At 33.4% G+C, this 8,440-nt stretch overlaps 1 long non-coding RNA gene across 1 annotated transcript; it reads left to right on the top strand.

Annotated features, from left to right (window-relative positions):
• The first annotated feature begins 747 nt into the window (after positions 1-747).
• LOC122189711 lies at positions 748-1,735 on the top strand. The gene is made up of 3 exons (XR_006181936.1): positions 748-852; positions 1,470-1,547; positions 1,652-1,735. It is a non-coding gene; the product is annotated as an uncharacterized LOC122189711 (long non-coding RNA).
• The last annotated feature ends 6,705 nt before the right edge of the window (positions 1,736-8,440 follow it).

The raw sequence follows: 8,440 nt of genomic DNA, 5'->3' as shown, positions 1-8,440 counted from the left end.
AAATTAGTTGTAATTAATCTGGTGTTCTGGAATCTACCAGATTAGTATGTCAGGTTTGGTTTCAGTCAGAAACAGACTCCAAAGTAGCATAGAAGTAATTGTAAATACTACCCCACACATGAATGTACTCTATGCATACAGTCCACATTCAGCTCAGGTCTTCAGTGCTGCAAAGTAAGAGAGTGCTTGGCTGAGAGTGTCACCATATGAAAGCAGCTCATTCTGCCCACTTCCAATTCACCTCTAATGAGGATGCAAAGCTCACAGAGAACAAAAAAGATATAATGCAATGTTAGCCACTTTTGGTGTTCCACCTTCTGCACATTCCTAGTCCTTGACTTGGATCTTAATCTACTTTTTACTTTTGTTCTCTTATTGGTTATCCCTCATACGTTGTATGCATTCAAGTATATAAAAGCAGGCCAAAAATGCAATATATATTTCCTTTACAAAACAGAGACCAAGTTTGTGAAAAAGAAAATTTGGAAATTGCACATACAATTTCTGATTTTCAAACAAATAATGTCAATTTAATGCATATTACTTCCTATAGTGTTTTCTATTTAAATTTTTGGAGAATACAAGCAATCGATAAAAACTGTGCAAGAATTAATAATATCTGGTCTCAGGCAGTTTGAAAAGGTACCATTAGCCAAAATTTAAGTGCAAACTTAAGTTAGTCTCTAAATTTATTTTTTTTTCCTCTCTTTGTAGGTTAAATATGATCACACAGCCATTGTTCATATAGTGCATGAAATTGCTGAGTTTTTCAAGAGATCAGATGCACCTTTTCAAAATAAGAACATTTTTCTAAGAGAAATATATGAAGCTCATGCCCAACTCAAGACTTGTGTAAGTATAATGTTTTATTCCACAGCATGATATTTAAATAATAATCTTTTTACTCAGCGGTGGTGAGACTGCATCTAGAATATGGTGCCCAGCTCTGGGGCCCTCAGTATTGGATATACGGATGTAGTGGAGAGCCCAGTGAAGGGTCATGATGGTGACAAAGGGTCTGGAGCATCTCTCCTGTAAGGAAAAGCTGAGAGAGCTTCAGCTCAGAGAAGAGAAGGCTGAGGGGGGCTCTCATCAATGCCTATAAATTCCTGACTGGATATGCAAAGACGGAGCCAAACTCTTTCCAGTGCTCCCCAGTGTTAGGATAAGAGGCAGTGGGCATAAAATGAAACACAGAAAGTTACATCTGAACACCAGAAAGTACTTTTGTGTGGTGCAGATGACTGAGCACTGACACAGGTTGATCAGAATGATTGTGGAATCTCCTTGGGTATATTCATAAGCTGTCAGCACTACGCTATCTTTCACTTTGACCCCTTCAGAAGGCTTGTGTCTGAGAAACACATTACAGTGCATGTCTACCAGTTTTACCAACTTATGTTAATTTTTAATTTACTTATCAGTTTTTGAACTAATAGCTTTTTTTTATTTTCCATTAAAAATAACAGCTAAAGCCCAAACTTAACATCATCCACGAATCTATAGTAAAACAGTGCTTCCAAAAAATGGATACATTTGTGTCCAAGGTAAGTAAGCTATTTCTCAATTTACATTTTCCTTCTCCATAGTGTGTTACGTCATCTTTTATAAAACAGCTAAAAAACACTTTTTAATAACCTTTATTTCACAGACAAATGATCACTGCACTTGGCAAGAGATCCATGCACAATCAAGAGAGCTACTTCAAAGAATTGAAAACTACTCTTTCAGGAGAAGATCAACACATTAAGAATGTCAGTTCTAATCAAATATTTTGAGGATATATTGTCACACCAAGATAAATTATCTTATTTTTTTAAAAAGTTAAAGGAAGTAGTATACACATAGTTCCTATTTAAAGATATGTTACTTAATTTATTTTTGTCAAGATATTATTGTCAAGATATTTTTTCTAGCCTACTTATAATAACTTTAGTCTGAATAAAAAGGATGCAAGAAAGCATGTAAATGTGTTGATGTTTACTTATTATACTAAAAAAATGGAGTACATTTTATAAAAAAGATAAAATCAGTATGGCACTCTAAAGCTTGTATTCAGGATAAACACTGAATGTAAACAGTTGTGCTAGTTGTTTTATTGTGCATCTGTCTGTAATTTCATATCTGCCCTATTTCCTTTCCACTACTGAATTTATTTATTTATTTATTTATTTAAACTACTTCAAGCCTTCACGTGTAGCCCAGTATTTCACTCTAAAATTACTTTCCCAAATTGCCAATATTTCATCAGTTCTCTTTTCAAAAATGGCTTGGGAAGGGAGAGGCAAGCAAACAACAACAACGAACCCTACATCTTTTCCAAACAAGAGAGCTATCAGACAATCAACATTATCAAAATCTCCTTAGATCTACATTTTTTCTTCAAGTTCAAGGGCAGACACAGTTTTGATCACCTATTCAGTGACATATTAATATGTCACTGAAATTGGAAATGATTCCCTCTCTTTTGGAATCGGAAGTGATTTCGCCTCTCTGTGAAAGATTATTGCTCAGAGAGTGCAACGTTCCAATAGCAAATTAATATCTCAAAATCAGTTATCCATACAAGAATAAACCCTCTTTAATGAATTAAACTGGGACAAATAATTAAGTAAAATAATGCAAAAGAAACAAACAAAAATCAACACAATTTTGACCTGAGAAATTACTTCTGTCCCTGGCAACATTCTATAATGATACATATGGCAATAGTTGGGACATGGATCAAACTTTTCATCATGGAAAGTGCTTTGCCAGTACATTATATGTAATGATAGTGCTTATAGCAATGATAAATAACATCTTAAAATTTCCCTTTCCGTTGCTTTTCCAATGAGTTTGTTGAATAGTTTTATTCCTTAAGAGTAGCCATTTCTAAATTGAGTTAGCTTAGGAGGGTACAATTATTGTGCTGAATGTTTAATCAGAATCCATTTTAATCAGTCTACAAAAGATATTCAACATAGAAAATATAAATGAAGAAATACAAGTCTGCAATAGTAAAGGAGTTAACGGATGCACTGGACTTAAATCCTCAGCTAATTAATTATTTCATATTTCATATTAAAATTTCTATCCAAATATTTTGCCACAGAGGAAGATATATCAGGATTGGGAATTTTTTAGGCATCTTGCCATGAGTTCCAAGCAGCACCTACAGAAAGATATTTTAATTCCTGCATCAGAAGTTGGCAAATTCTAACCTCTTTAGTTTTTCAACAAAAAGAACTTGTATCTAGGTGTGAGCATATTTTTTTCCCTGTATTTATAGGTATGTGGGTAAATCAAAGCACTATATGAAGCTAAGATGTCTATATGTGTTATCTGGAGGAAAACAGTCACAAAGATTGCTGCAATACATAATTTGGGCCAGGTGGTAACAAACATTATGGACTAGCAAAGATAAGGCCTCTGTTAAAGCATGTTCTGAAGAAACAAGGTAATACCTCAGGTAGCTTTTGAACTTTTGATCATAACATAATGATAAAAGTGCAGACCAGACATAACGATACCAGTTTTTTACTTAGGCAATGAAGAACTCATTAACAACTCTGATTTTATACAGCACAAATGCAACATGAGTTAAAAAAGTACTTGTGCAATTATCATGAAGAGTTTACTTTCTTTTTTTCTGGAAAGTGGCATTTGAATTTCTAAAACTTTTAACGCTTTTTTGCAAAAGAGAAAAAATAGTCATTGTTTTCTAATGCATTAATTGTGTATTGATGGAACAAAACAAAGTCACTTAGGAGAAAGGTTTTAAAAAGGAAGAAATATAAAGGCCATAGTATCTGCTAGCTTTGCTCAAGACTCATTCACGACTTACACAGTCTGTTGATAATACTGCAATAAAAAGAAAAAAATGCCATCCAGTATTCCAAACAAATGCAGCATACTGCCCTCATTACATCTCAGTACATTAGCATTTTGTGATTTGACCTGCTTCTCTCACGCAATTAACACGTGAGAGTATTTCTGAAGCGATGCATAAGGATTTTCCATCCTTATGTAAACAGGTTGGTAGACACCCTTTGAATGCTAAAGCTTCCATACTTTCAGTAATACCTAGCATATGCTTTGTGGTGCAGAGGTTGTTTGGTTTTGGCTAGGAATCAGCACTAAATGCTTTCTGAGAAGCACTTCAATTTATTTTAGTAGATTATTCAGACATAACTGAAGGGGGAAAAGTCTTGTTTAATGAATACGAGCTTAATTCAATGGATAACTAGTAAATAATAATAATAAAAAAGTAAAGAATAAAGTGTTTTACATCTTTCTGTTTCAATGAATAACAATGTAATGACTACTCAAGATTGGCACAGAAAATAGCATTTTGCAGTAACTTACAAAGCTCTTTCAAAATTGTCTTTCATATCCTTGCATTTCATTAAATCATAATTAGTACTCATTCATTCTTATGTACTCAGATTCCATACCTAGACACAAATCCAGACGCTATTTAGTTCACCAAATTTATGAACATTTAATATTAAATAAATTAAATAATGACCTATAAAAATGCAAATTATAAGATAATTTTCCCTTACTCATTGGCTTTGTTATCTACCTGATTATAATCTTTTTTTTTTTCTTTTTATGCTAAAGAGATTAATTTTTAGTAGCTACAAATACTGTTCAAAATATGGTGAATGAAATAACTGAAATTATTGATATCAAAAAACATTATCATTCAATTAAAAAAAATAAAAAAAAAAAAAAAAAAGTTCTGAAGTACATCAGCACTAACCAACAAACAATGCTTTGGCTGAATAGAAACTTCTGTTGCAAATGCCAAAGGGAAAAAGGAATAGTAAAAAATGTTTTATAATTTCCAGGTAAGTGGCTGTTATCTTATATACTGAAGTTAAGTTTCACTAGGAGTCCTAACCCACATCAAAGGGCAGATTGTTCTTCAGACATGATTCACAAGAAGGGTGGAATGGTTGTAAAATTGAATTAGCTTGATTATAAATTAACAGATGACAAATCTCTCCCATATGTTTTCTTTCTGCTGTTCTTGTCCTGAACACATCTCTCCCTCCAATACTATTCCTGAAAAAGGATTGTTACTAAATTTTGTCTAAGTGTTTGCTGAGTTACTGTTGCCAGAGGATACCATGTAAGGCATTGCTGCTCCACACTTGGCTGCAGTAGTCAGACATACTCTAGAAATTACTCTGTTTCATTTTCAATTCTAACCTGTCTCTATAGCAACATCATATCACTTCTGCATCCACAGCAGTACAGACTGGCCTCTTCCAGGCATGCATGCCTTCTTGAGAAAAGAAAGTGACTACGATTACATTTATTTCAGCCTCTCCCTCGTCCTCTCCTGGAAATCAAGATAGCCCCTTGGATTTACTCTATGCAAACTATTAAGTGTTCCCTGTGTACTCATGAGTTGCAATCTTGCAGTGATACATTATTAATTCCTCTGACTCCACAGTAAATTTCCAATGAGGATTCCAAGTTTCTAAAACTACACAGGTTCTTTCTTAAAACAAAAAGATTTTCAGAGTATTTACCACTCAGCTGGCATCCTAATCATATGTCTAAACCCCTTCAGATGCTTTCATCCTGTGATGGACACTATTTCTTTCCATGCAAGATGTTATGTCATAACCACATGTATTGTCTCTTGCTACACTGGAACACAGGGAAAGAAGTCAATAATTTCCATGCATGGATCTTCTAACTTCCCAAGGAAAAAAATAGTGGCTCTATCATACCACTTATGAAAGCAATATTCTGTAATCTGTGTCATCATTCTAATGAATGAATGAATGAACCAAAACTTTGCCACACCAATTTTGTGACACGGGTAGATGAACGTTTTCTCTGTTCTAGAGAAGGTTTCTCCGTATTCCAGGGACTGAAGCACATGATGTTTCTGTTGAAGAAAGATATTAGATCTTTTACAGACAAAGCAGTGCTTAATTAGGTGTATTGGACTGGGATCTTTATTTGTTTCTTATAACAAATTTCTGTTTAAATTTGGCTTTGAAACCATTGGATTCAATGGTAGCTAAAGTCTGAAGTGCAGTGAAATAACTAAATCTGTTCTCAGAAGGAAATTGCAAATAACAAGAAGCATAAAAGAAGAAAACTCAGAGCAGTAGTTTATTGATAGTCCTGGAAATAATTTTCTGCACTATTGATTTTTTTGTTGTTGTTGTTGTCATTGTTTTTTGGTGTTTTCATTTTTTTTTTTCTTTTTTTTCTGCAGCTCATTTATCATGCTAGCACTCAGATGCAATGAATTTTGAAAACTAGAAGAAAACAATATTTTCTGAATACTTTTCATAACTAAGATTTGCATCTTTTCCAAAAGAGAACTGGTCAGAAATTTATGCCTTCATTCATTTGCTTATATATAAATGAACTAAAAGATAAAATAATTATTACTTTCTAATTCACCTATTACATACATTGATTATCTTAGTTATTTACAAAATTGAGTATAATTTTGAATTATAGAATTACAAAACAGTTTAAGTTGGAAGGGACAACATAAGATCTAAATTCAAACTCCTGCTCAAAGTAAAGTCATCACTGAATTCCATGCTTTGTCAAGGTAGGTCTTGAAAACATCCAAAGCAGAAATTGTTAGAAAAGTGAATATTTCTCATTGTAATTCTCTTATTGTGATTCTTGATGAATTGCTTTTATTGATGGCAATATGATGGCTAAGACACTATTAAAACATCTTTTGCTAACGTGATATCTCTGCTCTCTCTCCTCCTGAAAACATTAAATATGCTCCATCTATGTCTCATCACAGAAATCACCATTCAATTTATTAACAACTGATTTCTTTGATGTACCGCCTAATTTAAGGTATTACTCAAGCATATCATAAAAATACTTTGTATACACTTGCATAATTAATCAAAGAGAGTAATTTATCAGATTTCTCTGGTATTCCAAGGAATCACAGTCAATTACTGGAAAAAAAAAAAAATAATAATCAATATGTAAAAAGCCAGACATCAGTATGAGCTTATGACTAGCACACACTCCTGAATACTATTCACCACATAAGTTTACAACATTGTTAACTCTGTAAATAGTAAACATAACTTGTCTTTTTCTGCAGCTCTGTCCCAAAACTTAAATATATGCATTCAAAGGATGCATATAGATGCATTTTTACAATAAATTAATATTATATACATTTAATCTAACTATTTAAATTTCAAAGAAAATGAGAAAGGAGGTGTCACTAACAACTTTCACAAGAATACTGATCATATTGAATAAGGTATCCTGACTGGCGTCTTGTAAGTGAAATGGCTCTGCTAGTTATTAAAGGCTATTTCTTTCTTCCATAAGTGGAAACATTACATGCCTTTCATCATCAGTTATGATCTCAAGTCAGTGTCATAAAAAATATTCGGAAGAAAGAATACGAAATTAGTACCAGTTAAGTATAGTACTATCCACAGAGAGAGAAATCTCCTGAAACTTTTACCCTCAGTGTTAGGAAGTAAGGAAGAATGAAATGGGAAGGAAGTTGCAAGTAAAGAAATCAAGGAGGAACAAAGGAAAACAGATGGTTGAAAAATAAAACAAACAAAAACAAGTAGACAAACAAACAAACAAAAAACCTGGAAGATAAACTGAAACAGGGAGGAGAAGGAGCAAGAGGTAAAGCATATGCTTAAGAACAAAAAGTACTGACTGACTAGGAAATAGTATACACAAAATTATGACACTCTGTTGAAGAATCAATTTGCTATTATGCATTATTCATGACACCATAGCAAAATAACAAAAAAATAACAAAAATAAAAGGTAAAGACTGTTTCTTGGAATGCAAATAATTTTGAGCAAATACTTAACGTTGTTGATTTCTTCAAGCACTTGTAATTTCTCTCAGAAATTGCTGGCTGCTAACACACAAGCTGTAATGCAGAGCTTCATTATCTGCTTCACTGGAAAAAAATCCTTTTTTATTTCACTAAGTCCTGCAGAAAGAAAACTTCACAACATTCTGCAACACAAATATTTTGTGGAGGACACAAAGGTGACCTGTAGACACTGGAATGTATTTCATTTTGACCAATTATGCTCTTCCTCCACCTGTCAATACCCAAATTAGTGTTTCTGTTTAGACATTTTTGAATACAGAGTTCTATTTCAATCCAGCAGTAAGACCACACAATGAATAACAAGAAACTCTGAAAAAAAAAAGCAGTCATATATAATTTCATTTCTCTCGACAATCTATCACTAATGACTGAAGTATGCACAGTTACCTACATTATACATAATGCTAGAGCTTCCACTTTTATTGAGGCTGGCAACCTGTCATAAGCAGGGTTCACCCAAAGGATGACATAACTGAAGAGCCCAGTGTAGGCTAGAATCTGTGTGGATGAGGAGCTGCCTTATAGAAATGGTCCTGAGGGTCCTGGTGAACAAGCTGAACACCAGTCAG

Source organism: Lagopus leucura, unplaced genomic scaffold (assembly GCF_019238085.1).
Source record: "Lagopus leucura isolate 7727_CA_CO unplaced genomic scaffold, USGS_WTPT01 Super-Scaffold_100157, whole genome shotgun sequence".
In the NCBI taxonomy this organism is placed as follows: domain Eukaryota; kingdom Metazoa; phylum Chordata; class Aves; order Galliformes; family Phasianidae; genus Lagopus; species Lagopus leucura.
This window is presented reverse-complemented; position numbering and strand designations above follow the sequence as displayed.